The following is a 20,019-nucleotide window of genomic DNA, read 5'->3' as shown; positions in this document are numbered from 1 at the left end:
AATATCTTAAATCTAGTTCTCTAATAACTACTTTCTTTTATAAAAATCTATCTTATTAATCTTTTTAACATATATCTATAATATTATTACTACTTAGACTATTTCTAATAATTTATTATAATAATTATCTATACGCTAACAAAATCTAATTATATAGACTTTAAAGTATATTATTTAATATAATTAATAAGATATTAGAATTAATAATTGTTAAATAATTAAACTTTTTAATAAAGTAGTATAATCTACTACTAAAATATTATATTAGAAAATAATAAAAATATTTCTATAAATTCACTCTCTATTTACTAATAGAGAAAGTTTATAATATCGAATAACTTATAAATAGTATGTAATTTTATATTAGATATATTTAATATATTTAATAATATTAACTATATTAGACTAATCTATAATCTATAAAAATATTAAATCTTAAAAGATATTATTAATTAGATTATTAATTTTCTTAATAATTAATATATATTTATTATACTACTTAAAGATAACATAAAAGAGTTTATAATATAAGTATTTTCTAAAAAATTTTATTATTCTTAATTTTATTTTTATTCTTTAATATAGATCTTATTAAATAGATATATACTAAATATCTAGATATATTTATTATTAAATATATTAATAATATCTTTATAATAGTATTTAGAGATTCTATTATAGTTAATTTTATATATTTACTTAGATATATTAAATAATAGAATATTAGAAGAGGATTTATACTTCTAAATTTATACTAATTAAGTACTAGCTTATTTATTTCTAGTAAAAGTATTAATTAATATTAAAGCTAAGAAAGAGATTAAATATACTACTAACTATTAAGAGAATAGTAGTTAAATCTAAGAATTTAATTAAATATTTTAAAGTTTTATTTAATATTTATTTTACTAGAGTAGTATATATATAATAAAAAAAACTATTATAATAACTATAAAATTAATATTTATTATAAGATTAATTTAAAGAATACTATTTAAAAAAATATATACTATAGTACTCTAGTTATATATTATATTTATCTATTCTATATAGTATATCTATAATAAAAGAGATTTTATAAATATATAATATATTATAGAGTAAGTAATGTAATTAATCTAATATTAAACCTTTTATTAAATATCTGGTATCTTTAAATATATATTTAGATAAGCCGTAAAGATTTATTTTTATATACTATTAATAAAACTTACTCTAGTAAGATTAATAGAGAAATATATTTTTAATTAATAATTTATATATATTATTACTATACTAATTAGAGATATTACTTAATTATAAACTAGAATAAGAAGTTTATTAATAGATAAAGACTGTCTATCTCTTTATAATACTACTATAATAAGAGCTACTAGAAATAAGAATTAATAATATATAAGTATAAGCATTATAAGCATATATATTGAACAAAGCTTACAACCAAAAATCAAACCTTACAAAGCCCAAGCTTGGCCTTACAGCAGAGTTTACTCAAAGTTAACAATAACCATATAAAAGCCATACAAACATGAAACGATACCGAAACCAATATAAAACAGATATCTGTTTAAGATTTCAAAATCATATAATAATATAAAACAACCATTGGCTTCAGGTTTATATAGAAATCAAAATCAAACGAAAGCTAAAAAATGAAGCATAAATACAAGCAACATTCCCTACCATAGATTTGAATAACAATACATACAACAACAATAACATACATTACAACAAATTCCTTTATTCCTATAAAAAGTCTTTGCCTCTTTATTCTTCTTTATTCTTTATAAAACCTTCACTCTATTCTTTACTTCGCTGATCAAATAACCTGCTAAAAATAAGAAGTAGTAATTAACATATAGTTAGATATAGTTAATATTATAGAAGTATAAATATATATAAATAAAAATATATTTAATAAAGAAATTAGGGTAGTAGTATATTTAGTGCTAGAAAATAGTATTTAGCTAATAGATTTATTAAAATATATATAGTCTATATAGAGGATATAGAGGAGATTAATATAGTATTAACTATCTTAATCTAGAATCTAGATACTAATATTTATAAAGCTATAATCTATACCAATAACTAAGCTATAATTTATACTATATACTATTCCTAATAGTCCTCTGGATAATATATTCTCTATAAGATTATATATCAATTAGATCTGCTTTAGGATCTTTAATCTTACTAATATATATAATTATAGTAAATATTAGAATACAAGGATATTTTTAATAATAAGAAAATAAACTAGTTAGTAAAGCTTACTATAGTAAAAGTAATAAGATAGATATAAAAATCTATATATAGCCTAGATTAATATACCTAACTAGACTATACTATATACTATATATCTTATATATAATCTATACTAAAATCTTATCCTTATAGTGTGACAGTGGTCAAAACCATGAATTGAGCAATCTAGGTGCACCGGGTCTACAGGCAATATCAAGCATGGAGAAGAAAAGGAAAGAAGAAAAAGAAGCTATCTGCCTGGCAAAGGATATTTATGCCTTCCTTTGTGTGAGGGCGGCACCGCTCAAGGAGCAATCCCAATATGGCACTGTCAGGGTTCGAAGCCCTATCGACGGGAATACCCTCCTCAGGCCTATCAGCTCTGCCGAGAGCCTCCGTCACGGCGCCTTGGTGATAGCTTACCGTACGGCTGTCACAATAGTAGTATACTATTAGTATTTATAGATAAGCTTTATAGACTAGTAGAAGAAATAGTAGGATAATACTAAATATAGATAATATCTCTATAAAATCATTAAAATACTAACAAAGAAGGTGCTATAAATATATAATAGACTATAACATACTTGGAGTTTAGTGCTTATATAGCTGTAAACCAGCAAGTCAACACTTGATAGCTTCCTTACAAGTATGAAGATTATAGACTTATTATAGTACCAATATAGATTCAGAATCTAAGACTTTGCTTATATTCTCATATGCTATCCTCTTCACGCAGACCTATATATAGAGATGCTCTAGAAAGAAGGATATAAGACCAATTACTAGAGGCTCCTCGGCGAGCCTCATTAGATACATAGGAGTATTGAATTCGTGCTGCAGACAGGGCTTTTGATCCAGTTCCGACACACGGTTCTCCCAGTATAGCGCTCTTAGCGAGTGCACCAGTTTTCAAAGATCTCCACATTGATTCGCCTCGTTCCGGATTAGCCACTCAACACACCGATCAAAGATCCCGGGTACCCTTTTTCACCACTTTTTCTACCCCAGCTTGTCATTCGTTGTATATTTCCTAGTATTAGTTGCTCAGCGTTTCACCTCCCTGTATTGAGTCATCAGGTATTTATTCACATTTTCCTCTGTTGGCGTTTCGGCGTACTGTCTTGATGTTGTTACTGTTTTGAAGCTGGGATACGTATCTAGGTTTTCGGTGGCGCTGGCTGACTCAGCCAGCACCAAGCCAGGAGTCTTGGCACTTAAATTCTTGTATAGTAGTATGCCCGCTGCCCAATTAGAAGGCACCGCCGGCCACTACTAGGCTTAGATGCGAGTATGAACAATCAATTAATCAATTAATCATATAGATATTGGTTTCCCACATTCTTTTGAGTGCCGGGGACGACGTAGGCCCCGGAGGATACTGTATAAGGAGCTGGCTGACGCCGGCGTGCCCTTACCTACAGCGGCAGAGGACGCCCCGGAGGCACGACTTTTTAGTGAGCCCAAGGCCACCACGGCGCTGCTGCAATTTGTAGCTAGTGCTAACCTATTCCGGGATAAGGAGCAAGCCGCTAGAGAAGCTGAACTTGGTGATCATTGGGGTTGGGAAGCCCTGCGAGACTGGGAGGATACGGGGGTTGGATAGGGGGACGGGCACCCTAGCTCGGCCTAATGGCCGCTAGAAGTGCCCTTATGCTTGAGACTATGAGGGCTCCTTATAGGCATGTGGCCTATAAGCATGCCCGAAGGCCCTTGGCGAATACGCCATATAGGGGCGAGATGAGCGCCTGGATTTGTGTAATGCCCGAGACTGTTAGGGGCTGAGGCGCCTAGGCCCTAAGGGCCCCGGGACCTAGCCAAGGCTACAACCGAGTCTGTCATAGCCTGTAGTGCTCTATATAGACTTTAAACTTGATTAATAATAGTTTTATAGTTATTATAATAATTTTCTTTTTTATTTACTATATATATACTACTTTAATAAAATTGTTTGTACGTCTATCTCATTGATCCGGAGCACCAAGCGGAGTAAACGTTTCACCACCTCCGGGTACGGAACAAAGCTCATTCTGCAACGCTTTGACATGTATGTTTCATGAACCGGGAATAACCTCATATTCCTTGTTACCCCTTGTTCCACTGTATGACTCATGTCTCAGCCCTTGTTGTACGTTAAACAAACACCTGTTGGAGGTGCCTTTACAAAGGCACCGCGTAGGCTTATATACGGCCTACGTACGCCTCTACATAGCTCTTGGAAATCAGTTATCAATTGGAAGTTATCTTATCAAATTGATCAGCTCACTCTTAGGCTGCATTGGACTAGCCTATCCTATCCTAACTTGTGGTGTTAGGACCGTGATAAACCAACAAAAATAAATATTAAATAAGATTCTAAGATATTTAATTAAATTTTTAGATTCAATTATTATTCTTTTAATAATTAATAATATAACGTAATCGGTAAGCGAGCCGCCACTGTAAGCGAACCGCCACTTTTTCCCGAACCCGTACGCGATATTGATTTCAAATTATTCAACGCGTCAAGATGCCACCAATTCGCAATAAAAAGTCAAAAGATTTGATTGAGCAAGAAGGCCGAATTTTATTGGCTATTTCCGACTTTCAGAATGGCAAAATCCCAAATATTGCACAAGCTGCTGAGATTTATAATATTCCTCGTACAACTCTCCGAAATCGACTGCATGGCACTCAACAGAGGCTCCTTGTACGCGCTAACAGCCATAAATTGACCCAACCTGAGGAGGAATCACTTGTCAAATGGGTGCTTGATTTAGATCGACGTGGATTACCCCCCCGGCACTCTCTTGTACGAGAAATGGCTAATCATCTTCTCTCACAACATGGAGATCAACAGGTTGGAGAGAAATGGGTATACAATTTTATTAAACGTCGCCCGGAGATTGATTCAAAGTTCTCACGAAGATACAACTACGAACGTGCTAAATGCGAAGATCCAAAGATAATCAAAGAACATTTTGATCGCGTACAAGCTGCTATTTCTGAATATGGAATCTTACCAGAAGATATATTCAACTTTGATGAGACTGGCTTTGCTATGGGACTCTGCGCAACTGCAAAGGTTATTACCGGAAGTGATCGATATGCTCGGCCAAAGCTTTTACAGCCTGGAAATCGAGAATGGGTGACTGCAATTGAAGCAACAAATTCAACTGGTTGGGCCCTGCCTTCGTACATTATTTTCAAAGCAAAGAAAAACGTACGATTAGGTTGGTTTGAGGATCTCCCAGATGATTGGAGGATTAATATTAGTGAAAATGGCTGGACTACAGATCAAATAGGATTAGAATGGCTTAAAACCCATTTTATTCCTTATATTAATGGCCGGTCAATGGGATCATATAGAATGTTGATTCTTGATGGCCATGGAAGTCATTTAACGGCAGAATTTGATTGTATATGCACTGAGAATAATATTATTCCAATCTGCATGCCACCTCATTCTTCGCATCTATTACAGCCTCTTGATGTTGGCTGTTTTGCAGTTTTAAAGCGATATTACGGGCAGCATGTTGAGCAACGAATGAGGCATGGATTCAATCATGTTGACAAAATGGACTTTTTAATGGCATTTCCGCAGGCTCGTACGGTGGCATATAAAGCTCAAACTATTCGGAATAGCTTCGCAGCCACTGGATTAGTGCCTTTCAATCCGGATCGAGTTATTCAACAGCTTAATATTCGATTAAAGACCCCAACCCCCCCTCCAAGTCGATCAAGCAATACACAATCATCCTGCTTAACAACACCTCAAAATATACGTCAATTCGTACGCCAGTCAACTACAATTACAAAACGTATAAATGAGCGTACAGGAACCCCAAATCAAGTGATTGATCAAACAATAATGCGAATGTCAAAAGCCTATGAAATGACAATGAATGATCTTTTACTTGTACGGAAAGAATGCCGTGATTTACGAGCTTCACATGAAAAAGAGAAGCAAAAGCGCCAAAAATCTAAAAAGCAAATATCTATTGAGCAAGGGATTACTAGAGAGGAAGCTCAAGCGCTCGTACAAGGCCAGGTTGAGGCATCTCATACCGTTACTACTACTCCTGCTGCTCCTGCTGATCCGGAGCTCCCAGCCTCTCAAACAGTCGTACGCCGCCAATTTCGGTGCAGTGGTTGTGGTGTTGAAGGGCATAGAATTAATCGATGTCCTAATCGTACTAGTAGTTAGATTTTTGTATATATTTTTGTATGTGGCTTTGAAAATTGGGATTTGAAATCAATATCGCGTACGGGTTCGGGAAAAAGTGGCGGTTCGCTTACAGTGGCGGCTCCGATTACGTTATTTAATTTATTTCTTAGTTTTTAATATTAATTAATACTTTTACTAGAATATATTTAAATATTTAATTTATATTAAAGAATAGAAATAGAATTAAAAACAGTAAAGATCTTTAGAAGATATTTATATTAATTATCAATTTTCTTATATTATTTTTAAATAGTATAATTGTCGGAATATCAATCTCATGACTCGGCGCTTCTGCACCCGGTGCGCAGAAGCTGGCGCGTACGTGCGGAACGGGATTACCATTATCCCTAGCGCGTACGCGGCAACCTCCTATATAGTTAGTTAGACACCCCATCCCCCTACGTTTCTGGGGGGTAGTTATTATAATATACAGAATTCGTGCTATAAGCAGACTCACCTTGTAAGGGCAGTTGGACCGCCCCTGCTCACTGTCCTATGCTTAGTGATACGGGATACAGCTAAACCAACAATAATAGATATATATTAATTATTAAGAAAGTTAATAATTTAATTAATAATATTTTTTAAGATTTAATATTTTTATAGATTATAGATTAGCTTAATATAATTAATATTATTAAATATATTAAATATATCTAATATAAGATGAGTGTCGGAACGTCAATACGTACACCGGCCCCTAGCAGATAGCTAGACAGGCATAATTATAGGAATACAATATACGTTCCGTTGTGCCACTTCCATAGGGTTGTCGGACTGCCCTTTCCCCAATCCTTGCTTCGTGATCTAGGACGGGGATAAGCCGACAATTGTATTTTATATTATTTATAAATATCTTCTTAAATTAATAAAGTATAATATTTCTTTTATTAAAATACTTTTTATATTATTTAATATAAATTATATTAATAATAATAGTTTTATTCAATTATTCTAATTTTAATCTAAATAAGTATTATAGATATTATTTAATCATGTAGATTATTCTTTTATTTATCTATCTATTTACTAATAGTTTATTATAAATAAATTATACTGAATTCTATATATCTTTATAATTATTTATTAATATTTTAATATAAATAATTTATCTTAAATAGAAAATTTTTTAGTAATTCTATTTAATTAAATATTTCTTATATAAATATCATATATTATTATATAATTATATCTTTTTTAGTTACCTTAATAATAATATATAAATTAATTAATAATAATAATTATATCTATATACTTTTATTCTATAATTAAATCTTTTAATTCTAATAACTTTTAAATAGAATTAATTAATATATTTTCTTAATTTTTTTAATGTTTTTAATAATTATATTTTTTTTATATAGTTAATAATTAATAAGTTTATTTTAATTATAATTATTATATTAATTAATATATTTAACTATAAATCTTATTATTAAAAAATATATTATATTTTTTTTATTCATTAATTCTTTAGTATCTATATAATTATAGATTATAATATCCTTTAATAATTTTTATAATTATTAATCTTAAAATAAATATAAATTTTTTCTAAATTCTTGTATTTATTTTATTTAATTATTTCCTTATTTTAGATTATTATTATTATTAATTTATTTTTTTTAATTACTTATATTAATCACTAGTAAAATCTTATTTTATTATTAGATTATATTCTATCTTTATTTTTTAACATATTAATTTTTAGTTATTTAAGATCTATAATATAGTTTAAGTTTAATCTTTTATTAAATATGTTTATAATAATATTCTTTTTTTCTTAAATATATTTAATTTAGAATTTAAATTTGGATATTTATTATATTTATCTTCTAAGTAATTTTTTTATTATAAAATATTTTAGATTATAATAATTATTTCTTATAATTATTTTTTTCTTAACTTTTTAAAGATAGTATCTTTATTACTTAAATACTTTTATTGTTATAAATATTATAGTTTCTTTCTACTATTATAAATTAAAAAAAAAACTTCGCGCACCTACGAAAACGCACCTACGCAGGTAAAAAGTACTGTGGGAAGCAATCCAAGTTATAAAAGACTCCTCCAGCAGCCCGGTTACCGGCTTTAGGCATCTCAATCGACGTGGTTGAGCCATGCCACCAAAAAGACCGAAAAGGGGTGCGCTGTGGCCTACACCACGGTTCGCAGAGGACCCTGATATACGCGCATACGTAGTAGCGGCAATCAAAGACCTCACGGCACTGAAGAAGTATGAAGATAAGCATCAGATTGACATACTACACGAGTTGGTAACCGCCATGGTTAAGGCGTTCTTGCACCTAGCACACTGGGTGAAGGAATTTCTAACGAATAAGCAGATTGCATAACGCCTGGCCTACATCGAATTAGCGTTGAAAAAACATAGAAAGAGGTGTCTCAGGCCTCTTAAGAGATTACTACAACTAAAAGCAACACCAACTGACTTATGGAGGCAATATACTAACCAGCTCCAGGCACCCATGCTAACAGCTTCATGAAATATTCCCCTAGCTTTAGTTACATAACGGCTGGCTCAGAGTCAGATATGTAGGCTTAGGGATGAAAGGTGCCTTCCTATTCTCTAATAGTCCTAGGTATAAGAATTATAAATAGAGGCAGCTTATTATGAAGTCTATTTCTAGCCTAAAAGGGTCTAAAGGTCTATCTTAAGTATACTAACACTAACACTATTGCTCTAATCTGGCAATACCTTGACCAAGTTATCAAGAAGGCCAATTAGGCAATCCAAATTCTATAGGATGCTATAATTTCGCATTAATACTTCATAATAGCAAGAGTCCTGCCTAGTAGCAATATAGTACTCCTAGTAAGTATAGTAGATAACATAGTCTAGCTCACTTATAAGAATAACTAGATCTATATATTTAGAGCAATAATATATATCTAAAAATATACCTAGGGTATTATCATATAAGTTAATATTACTATCAACTCTAAACAATCTTAATTTAAGATAATACTTATCTCTAAGAACATATTAATATTTATATAGCTCTTTATACTAATTAATATTATATACACAGACTAGCTACTCAGCGAATATAAGATAAAGCAGTAAAATCTTATTAATGTATATCTAGTTATCATCTTTAATAATAAGCAGGTTGCTAACTTTATAATCTATAAAAAACTTATTATTAAAGACTACCAATATAACTACTTAATATATAATAAAATTACTAATTTTTAATAATATTTTAAGTATTAGATGTATAAGTATATTATATAATACTATTAGCATCAAATCACCTGCACATTCTATAGATACTAGATCTTATAATATTAAAGATTGCCTGATACTAAGAGAAAAAAAACTATATAAAATATACTAACTATATTATAGAGAATATCTATATTAAAGACTCTATAAATAAATTTAATACTAAGTATTTTATCTACTTATATAACTATTTAATCTAGGTATTATATCTAGTAGAGGCTTATTAGCGCTATATATTAGGCCTTTACTATTATATCTTAATTATAAGATCTAGTAATAGCTCTCTTAGCCTAGCCTCTTAAGATAACTCTATACCCACTAAAACAGCAGCATTAGAATAGAATCTAAGAACTTTATTCTAAACTAATCTTCTTATAAGATATTACTCCACACTATCCTAGAACAAGAGCACTATCTATAAATAGAATACTAAAATAAGAAGTTCTAGTAATAAATAAAACCTATAACCTAAGAAAATGATATATAAGAATAATAATAATAATAATATAATAGTAGAGCCAGCACTAGTTAACTCCTAGCTAGAGCTTAATTATATATAAACCCTGTATACACTAGAATCCACTAAGTTTAAAGCTAGTACTAAGAATATAGATTCTATAATCTAATATTATTTTATTATAAATAGAGTATCTTAAGATAGTTTAATTTATTTACCATATATATAGCGTATATACTATTCCTAATAAGGATAAGTCTTTAGAAGATAAATTTAATAGACCTTTCTAAGAGAAAAAAGATATAATAATAACTATTAATCTTGAAAATAGTAATTAGACTGCTAATTAATAATAAATAAGTATATTAATTAACTATAAATCTTATAGACTAACTACTGGAAATTATATAATAAAGTCTAGAAATATCTCTTTAATAAGAAGAAGGTATAAGAATATAATATTTTAATAATCTAGAAATCGTATATTAATAAAAGAACTCACTTTTTAATATACTTACTTACTCTTTAAAACTATTTCTATATTCTACTATAGTCTATATCTTATAAAGATCTTAATATCTATCTATATATCTGTTTTTATATTAATCTAATAATATAAGAAATATAATTTTATAATAGAGATCTAAGTATATTAATTTTCTATACTACTATATATAGTACTATATATATCTATAATATTTATAATCTAGAGAAGAATAGTAACTAGAAATTATAATTAAGTATCTAAGAAATTATAAATATTAGAGTATAGTATTTTATTTTTAGAGACTTTAACTTTTATATTTATTTTAAGCTGGTATAGATTATAGGCAGATTAATAATAAAGCTATAAAATTAATTAATCTTATATATAAGTATAGAATAAAGTAATAGCTTTCTTTTAGTACTATAATATATGAGTAGTAACACTAAAACTATAATTAATCTAATATAGGCTTTATATAGTCTATCTAGCTGCTTAGTAAGCTATATTAATAAGTAGGAATAGTAGTATAGTATAGACTATATTTTAATACTTATAGAATTTAATTTAACTCTAGTTAATATACTACTAGTAGTAGTCTATAAGAACTAGACCTTATCTAACTAGAATCTCTTTATTAAACTTATAGAAATATATAACTAGTATACATAGTAATTAGAAGATAAGAATATAATTAATAATATAATACTTTATCTAATAACGTAAATCCCAAGCGACCCGCCCACCCAAGCGACCCGCCCACCTCTCCGAAAAATAACTCGCTATATTGATTTCTCATATTTCAACGCGTCAAAATGCCACCAATTCGCAAGAAAGATCCCTTAAAATCTGCTCAGATAGAGGGAAAGATCCAGTTAGCTATTTCTGATTTGAAAAATGGAAGAATTCTCAATATTCGTGAAGCTACAAGGATTTATGATATTCCTCGTACAACTCTTCGAGATCGACTTAAAGGCATCGAATATAAGGGTGAAAAGCGCGCCAACCACCATAAATTGACTCAATCTGAGGAGGATTCACTTGTTAAATGGGTTCTTGATTTAGATCGACGTGGATTACCTCCCCGGCATTCTCTCGTACGAGACATGGTCAATTATCTTCTATTACAACATGGCAAACCACAAGTTGGAAAAAATTGGGTAACCAATCTGATTAAACGCCGTCCAGAGATTGATTCCAAATCCGCAAGGAAATATAATTATGAACGTGCTAAATGCGAAGATCGGAAGATTATTCAAGAACATTTTGATCGCGTACGAGATGCTATATCTGAGTATGGGATCCTACCAGAAGATATCTACAATTTTGATGAGACTGGTTTTGCTATGGGGCTCTGTTCAACTGCAAAGGTTATTACCGGAAGCGATCGATATGCTCGGCCAAAGCTTTTACAACCTGGAAATCGAGAATGGGTGACTGCAATTGAAGCAACAAATTCAACTGGTTGGGCTATTCCTTCGTACATTATTTTCAAGGCAAAGAAAAATGTACGATTGGGCTGGTTTGATGATCTACCAAGTGATTGGAGGATTAATATTAGTGAAAATGGCTGGACTACAGATCAAATAGGATTAGAATGGCTTAAAACCCATTTTATTCCTTATATTAATGGCCGGTCAATGGGATCATATAGAATGTTGATTCTTGATGGCCATGGAAGCCATTTGACTGCAGAATTTGATCGTACATGCACTGAGAATAATATTATTCCAATCTGCATGCCACCTCATTCTTCACATCTATTACAGCCTCTTGATGTTGGCTGTTTTGCAGTTTTAAAGCGACATTATGGGCAGCAGGTTGAGCAACGAATGAGGGATGGATTCAATCATATCGACAAATTGGACTTTTTGATGGCATTCCCGCAGGCTCGTACGGTGGCATATAAAGCTCAAACTATTCGGAATAGCTTCACAGCCACCGGATTAGTGCCATTCAATCCGGATCGAGTTATTCAACAACTTAATATTCGATTAAAAACACCAACCCTCCAAGTCGATCAAGCAATACACAATCATCCTGCTTACAAACACTTCAAAATATACGTCAATTCGTACGCCAGACAACTACAATTACAAAACGTATAAATGAACGTACAGGAAGCCCAAATCAAGTGATTGATCAAGCAATTATGCGAATATCAAAAGCCTATGAAATAACAATGAATAATCTTGTACTTGTACGGAAAGAGATGCATGATTTACGAGCTGCAAATGAAAAAGAGAAGCAAAAGCGCCAAAAGTCTAAGAAACAGATATCAATTGAGCAAGGGATTACTAGAGAGGAAGCTCAAGCGCTTGTACAAGGTCAGATTGAGGCATCTCAAGCTGTTACTACTGCTCCGGCCTAGCCGGGGCTCCCAGCTCCTCAAGCAGTTGTACGCCGCCAATTTCGGTGCAGTGGTTGTGGTGTTGAAGGCATAGAATTAATCGATGTCCCAGCCGTACTAGTAGTTAGATTTTTGTATATATTTTTGTATGTGGCCTTGAAAATTGGGATTTGAAATCAATATAGCGAGTTATTTTTCGGAGAGGTGGGCGGGTCGCTTGGGATTTACGTTACACAGCTCTAAGTATAAAAGTAGTATTATTCTAAGAGATTTTATATCTAGAACCCCTAGAGGTATACCTCTTAGATATTAAATTATAATATTAATATCTTAAGCTATATAAGATATTACTAATTATACTAAATAAAGTATAAATAGTAATTAATAATATAAAGTTAAATGAGGCCTTAAGACTAGATAATATCCTAAATCTAGTTCTATGATATTTATTTTCTTTTATAAAGATCTATCTTACTAATCTTTTTAATATATATTTATAATACTACTACTGCCTAGACTACTTCTAATAATTTATTAAATAATTATCTATAAACTAAGAAAGCCTAACTATATAAATTTTAAAATATATTATTTAACAGTACTACTTAGTATAATTAGCAAGGTATTAGAGTTAGTAATTATTAGATAATTAAACTTCCTAATAGAGTAATACTAAGCTAATCTATAATCTATAAAAATATTAGATTTTAGAGGATATTATTAATTAGATTATTAGCTTCCTTAGTAATTATATTAATTCTATATAAAATAAATACTAATCTTATTTTAAAGTAAATCTTAATAGACTTTACTAATATTCTTTATTACTGAAGATTAATAAATAAACATAGATTAAGACTTACTCTTATAAAATTTAATAAAAGAGCTAGTATATATTTTCCTTATCTTAAACTATAATAATTGTCGGAAACTTCAGTTGTAGACTGTCAGAGTATAACTAGGTTAGTTATATTAACAGATGAAGTTAATATATTCTGTGTACAAAAGGCTCGTTGAAAGCTAAGTCTAAGATGACGAGTGACGAAGTATATATCCTGTCCGATAGAAGAACGCATACTCAAGTTATCACAGTTAATTCAAGACAGTAAAGTAGAGTAGCTAGGAGAGTGAGTGAGTGTCTTTATATATATGAGAGATTCCTGATGGAGGGCATCACATATCATACCCCGGGTATGTCTTGAGGTGTCCTGGCTCTGCTATATCAGACCCTGGGTCTGATATGTACGATCGTAGGTCTGTTTCTCGTGTTCACAGGTTCACGCTCATAGGTCGGATCTTTTCTCATGCAGTAGTTCCTATTCCTAGCCGAATCATGAGTCCCTGTTCCTACTTCATATTCTGTCCTGGAGTTCATGTTCCATGAACTCAGTCCTAGGATGCTTGTTTCGGCATCTAGTTCACCGGAACATCGTTAACTATATATATTAAATATACTAGTATTATAATCTAAATTATAACTATAACTATATCTATAATTATCTTAATTATTATTATAAAAGTGGCTAGCGAACTATATAATAAGTTAAGATCTTAAGAGTTTTAAAATATAGTAAATATTTATTATCCTTATAAATAGATCTGCTCTAAGATTATTTTATTATTAATTAGAAATATACTAAATACTACTACTAATTAATTAAATTAAGAAGATTTAAATTTATATAGACTAGAAATTATTAAAGTATTAGTTTTCTTATATAACTTGATAGTATAAGTATATTATTTATCTTTTTTTTTTTTTTTAAATCAAGTTTATATAGTCCATATGCGACACTACAGGTTATGATGGACTGTCAGGCTCATATGACTGGCTTTAAAGCTTAGTCAACAGATACAGTTTCTTCATATAAAATAATTCAGGGCGCTAATCTCGGTATAAGGCCGGCGGATGACTCGGTCAACTACGCTGTCCTGGAGGGCCTGCTTCCGCGTGTGTGCGGGCAAAGATCTTGCCCCCCTTTTGCCCCCCGTCAACGTGGGCCCGTGGGTTCGATTCCCGCAGCCGGCACCACAATATTTGACCAAAAAAAATGTCGCGGCCCCCCTACCCCCTACCGCGAATGAATCCAGGGAAGAAACTGTATCTGTTGACTAAGCTTTAAAGCCGACTGAGTCATATGAGCCTGACAGTCCGTCATAACCTGTTGTGTTGCATATGGACTATAAACTTGATTAATAATAATATAATATAGTATAAGTTAAGAATCAATATAGCCCTATAGGAAAGATATAAGAATTAATATAAAAAGTAGGCATTAAGATCAGTAAAAGAAGATAAAAATAATATATAAAAGAGGTAATAAGTATATCTAAACTATTTATTTATTTATAATATTTATTATTTACTATATATTTAATAGATTTATACTTATATATTTACTTTACTTATACTATTTGTATTCTTTATAACTTATCTTATAGTATATCTCTTATAGTAGTACTATCTTTTATATTAATACTTATAGATTTAGGTGTATATCTAGATAGTAGCTCTTAAACTATAGCTACCTATAGTAGGTATATTAAATCTAATTAACTAACTAACTAACTAATAATATTTTCTTTTTCTTTAATATATTTAATATAGAATTTAAATTTAAATGGATATTTTATTTATTATATTTCTCTTTTAATTAATTTCTTTATTGTAATAAAATATTTAAGATTATACTAATTACTTTTTATAATTTTTTTAATCTTTCAAAGATAGTATTTTTATTATTATAAATAGTTCTTTATAAGTTAGTTAGTTAGATTTGATATACCTGCTGTAGCTAGCTACGGTCTAGGGGTCGCTATGTAGGTGTGCGCCTGAACCTGCAGGCATCAATACATAAGGTGGCACAGCCACGGGAGGCGCGCCGCAAGGCGAGCCACAGAGAATGTAAACGTACAAATGAAACGACTGCAAACTCATCAAACTTAATAATAAGTATTTAAAATAATACTATATCTAATATATAATTAAAATTATAATATTATTTCTCTAGAACTTTAAGATATTAACAATAAATATTATTACTGTATAAAAGCTTTAATATAATAAATTTATAAATATAATATATTAACTAATAAAAGACTATATATTAATTAACGTAATCGGTAAGCGAGCCGCCACTGTAAGCGAACCGCCACTTTTTCCCGAACCCGTACGCGATATTGATTTCAAATCCCAATTTTCAAGGCCACATACAAAAATATATACAAAAATCTAACTACTAGTACGATTAGGACATCGATTAATTCTATGCCCTTCAACACCACAACCACTGCACCGAAGTTGGTGGCGTACGACTCCGTGAGGAGCTGGGAGCCCCAGCTCAGGCGGAGCAGTAGTAACAGCTTGAGATGCCTCAATCTGACCTTGTACAAGCGCTTGAGCTTACTCTCTAGTAATCCCTTAATAGATATTTGCTTTTTAGATTTTTCGCGCTTTTGCTTCTCTTTTTCATGTGAAGCTCGTAAATCACGGCATTCTTTCCGTACAAGTAAAAGGTCATTCATTGTCATTTCATAGGCTTTTGACATTCGCATTATTGCTTGATCAATCACTTGATTTGGGGTTCCTGTACGCTCATTTATACGTTTTGTAATTGTAGTTGACTGGCGTACGAATTGACGTATATTTTGAGGTGTTGTTAAGCAGGATGATTGTGTATTGCTTGATCGACTTGGAGGGGGGGTTGGGTGGGGTCTTTAATCGAATATTAAGCTGTTGAATAACTCGATCCGGATTGAAAGGCACTAATCCAGTGGCTGCGAAGCTATTCCGAATAGTTTGAGCTTTATATGCCACCGTACGAGCCTGCGGAAATGCCATTAAAAAGTCCATTTTGTCAACATGACTGAATCCATGCCTCATTCGTTGCTCAACATGCTGCCCATAATATCGCTTCAAAACTGCAAAACAGCCAACACCAAGAGGCTGTAATAGATGCGAAGAATGAGGTGGCATGCAGATTGGAATAATATTATTCTCAGTGCATGTACGATCAAATTCTGCAGTCAAATGGCTTCCATTGTCGCTAATATATTGATTCTCCAATCATCTAGGAGACCCTCAAACTAACCTAATCGTATCTTTTTCTTTACTTTAAAAATAATATACAAAGGCAGAGCCTAACCAGTTAAATTTATTGCTTTAATTGTAGTTACCTATTTTTAATTTCCAGGCTGTAAAAGCTTTGGCCGAGCATATTGATTACTTCTGGTAATAATCTTTATAGTTGCGTAGAGTCTTATAGTAAAGCCAGTCTTATTAAAGTTGAATATATCTTCTGGTAAGATTTTATATTCAGATATAGCAGCTTGTACGCGATCAAAATGTTCTTTGATTATCTTTGAATCTTTGTATTTAGCACGTTCGTAGTTGTATCTTTGTGAGAACTTTAAATCAATCTCTGGGCGACGTTTAATAAGATCATATACCCATTTCTCTCCAACCTGTTGATCTCTATATTGTGAGAGAAGATGATTAGCCATTTCTCGTACGAGAGAGTGCCGGGGGGGTAATCCATGTCGATCTAAATCAAACACCCATTTGACAAGTGATTCCTCCTCAGGTTGGGTCAATTTATGGCTGTTAGCGCGTACAAGGAGCCTCTGTTGAGTGCCATGCAGTCGATTTCGGAGAGTTATACAAGGAATATTATAAATCTCAGCAGCTTGTGTAATATTTGGGATTTTGCCATTCTGAAAGTCGGAAATAGCCAATAAAATTCGGCCTTCTTGCTCAATCAAATCTTTTGACTTTTTATTGCGAATTGGTGGCATCTTGACGCATTGAATAATTTGAAATGAATATCGCGTACGGGTTCGGGAAAAAGTGGCGATTCGCTTACAGTGGCAGCTAGCTCCCTTATCGATTACGTTATAGTTAATCAAATACTAGAGTTAATAATTATTAAATAATTAAGCTTTTTAATAAAATAATATAAAATCTACTACTAAAATACTATATTAGAAAATAATAAAAATATTTCCATAAACTTACTATCTATTTATTAATAAACAAAATTTATAATACTTAATGAAATAACTTATAAATAATATTTAATTTTATATTAGATATATCTAGATATATTTATTATTAAATATATTAATAATATCTTTATAATATTTAGAAATTTTATTATAGCTAATTACTATATACTTATTTAAATATACTAGATAATAAAGTACTAAAAGAGAACTTATACTTTTAAATTTATATTAATTAAGTATTAGCTTATCTACTTATAGTAGAAGTATTAATTAATATTAAAATTAAATAATAGACTAGATATACTATTAACTATTAAAAAAATAATAATTAAATTTAAAGATTTAATTAAATACTTTAAAGTTTTATTTAATATTTAATTAAAGTAGTATATATATAATAGATAAAAAAAATTATTATATTAATTATAAAACTAGTATCTATTATAAAATTAATTTAAAGAATACTATTAATTTATCTTTAAAATATATATTATATATGTTATAATATTCTAGCTAGATATTATATTTATCTACTTTATATAGTATATCTATAGTAAAAAAAAGCTTATAGACTATAAAGAAAGTAGTATAATTAATTTAATATTAGATTCTTTATTAGATATCTAGTATTTTGAAACATATATTTAAATAAGTATTAAAGATCTATTTTTATATATTATTAATAAAACTTATTCTAATAAAATTAATAAAGAAAGTATACCTCTAATTAATAACCTTATCGTTATATAGAATATTATATACTATATAAAGATAGATATATTAAAATAATCTATATATATTATTACTATACTAATTAAAGGCATTATTTAACTATAAATTAAGATAAAGAGTCTATTAATAGATAAAGATTATTTATTTTTTTATAATACTACTATAGTAGGAACTAGGAACTACTATCATAGAAACTACTAAAAGTAAAGACTAATAAAATATATAAATAAAAGTAGATTTAATAAAGGAATAAAAATAGTAGTGTACTTAATATTAGAAAATAGTATTTAGCTAGTAAGCTTATTAGATATATATATAACTGATATAAAAGAGCTAAAGGGGATTAATAAGATATTAAATATTTTAATCTAGAATCTAGATATAAGTAGTATTTAAAAAGTTATAATCTATATTAATAATTAAGTTATAATTTATATCATTTACTATCTTTAGTAGTCTTCTAAATAGTATATTTTTTCTAAGATTATATATTAATTAGACCTTCTTTAGGACCTCTAATCTTATTAATATATATAACTATAGTAGATATTAGAATATAAGAATATTTTTAGTAATAAGAAAATAGACTAGTTAATAAAATTTACTATTGATTGATTGATTGTTCATACTCGCATCTAAGCCTAGTGGCTGGTGGCACCTAAGTTCTAATTAAGCAGCAGGTATACTACCATACAAGAAGTGAAGTGCTAAGGCTCCCAGCTTAGTGCTGGCTGAGTCAGCCGACACCAGGCCGAAAACCTCGACACGTATCCCCAGCTTCAAAACAACGATAAAAACGCGAAAACAGTACGCCGAAACACCAACAAATGAAATATGCATACGTACCTGATGACTTAGTACTAGGATGTGGAACACAGAGCAGCTAACACTAGGAAATATACAACGAATGACAAGCTGGGGTGGAAAAAGGGGTGAAAAAGGGGTGAAAAAGGGGTGCCCGGGATCTTTGATCGGTGCATCGAGTGGAGATCTTCGTTGAAAACTAGTGCACTCGCTGAACGCTATACTGGGAGAACCGTGTGTCGGAACTGGGTCAAAAGCCCAGTCCGCAGCACGAATTCAATGCTCCTGCGTACCCAACGAGGCTCACTGAGGAGCCTCCGGTAATCGGTCTCGCGTCCTTTCCAGAGCGTCTCTGTACGTAGGTCTGCGTGGAGAGGACAGCGTACGAGAACGTGAGCCGAGTCCTGGATTCCGAATCCACATTGGCACTGCGGTGAGTCCACAATCTTCACACTCGCAAGGAAGCTGCGAAGCGCTGACTTGCCCA

Source organism: Talaromyces marneffei, chromosome 3 (assembly GCF_009556855.1).
Source record: "Talaromyces marneffei chromosome 3, complete sequence".
NCBI lineage: Eukaryota > Fungi > Ascomycota > Eurotiomycetes > Eurotiales > Trichocomaceae > Talaromyces > Talaromyces marneffei.
The sequence above is the reverse complement of the archived record's forward strand: the minus strand, read 5'-3'. Positions refer to the sequence as shown.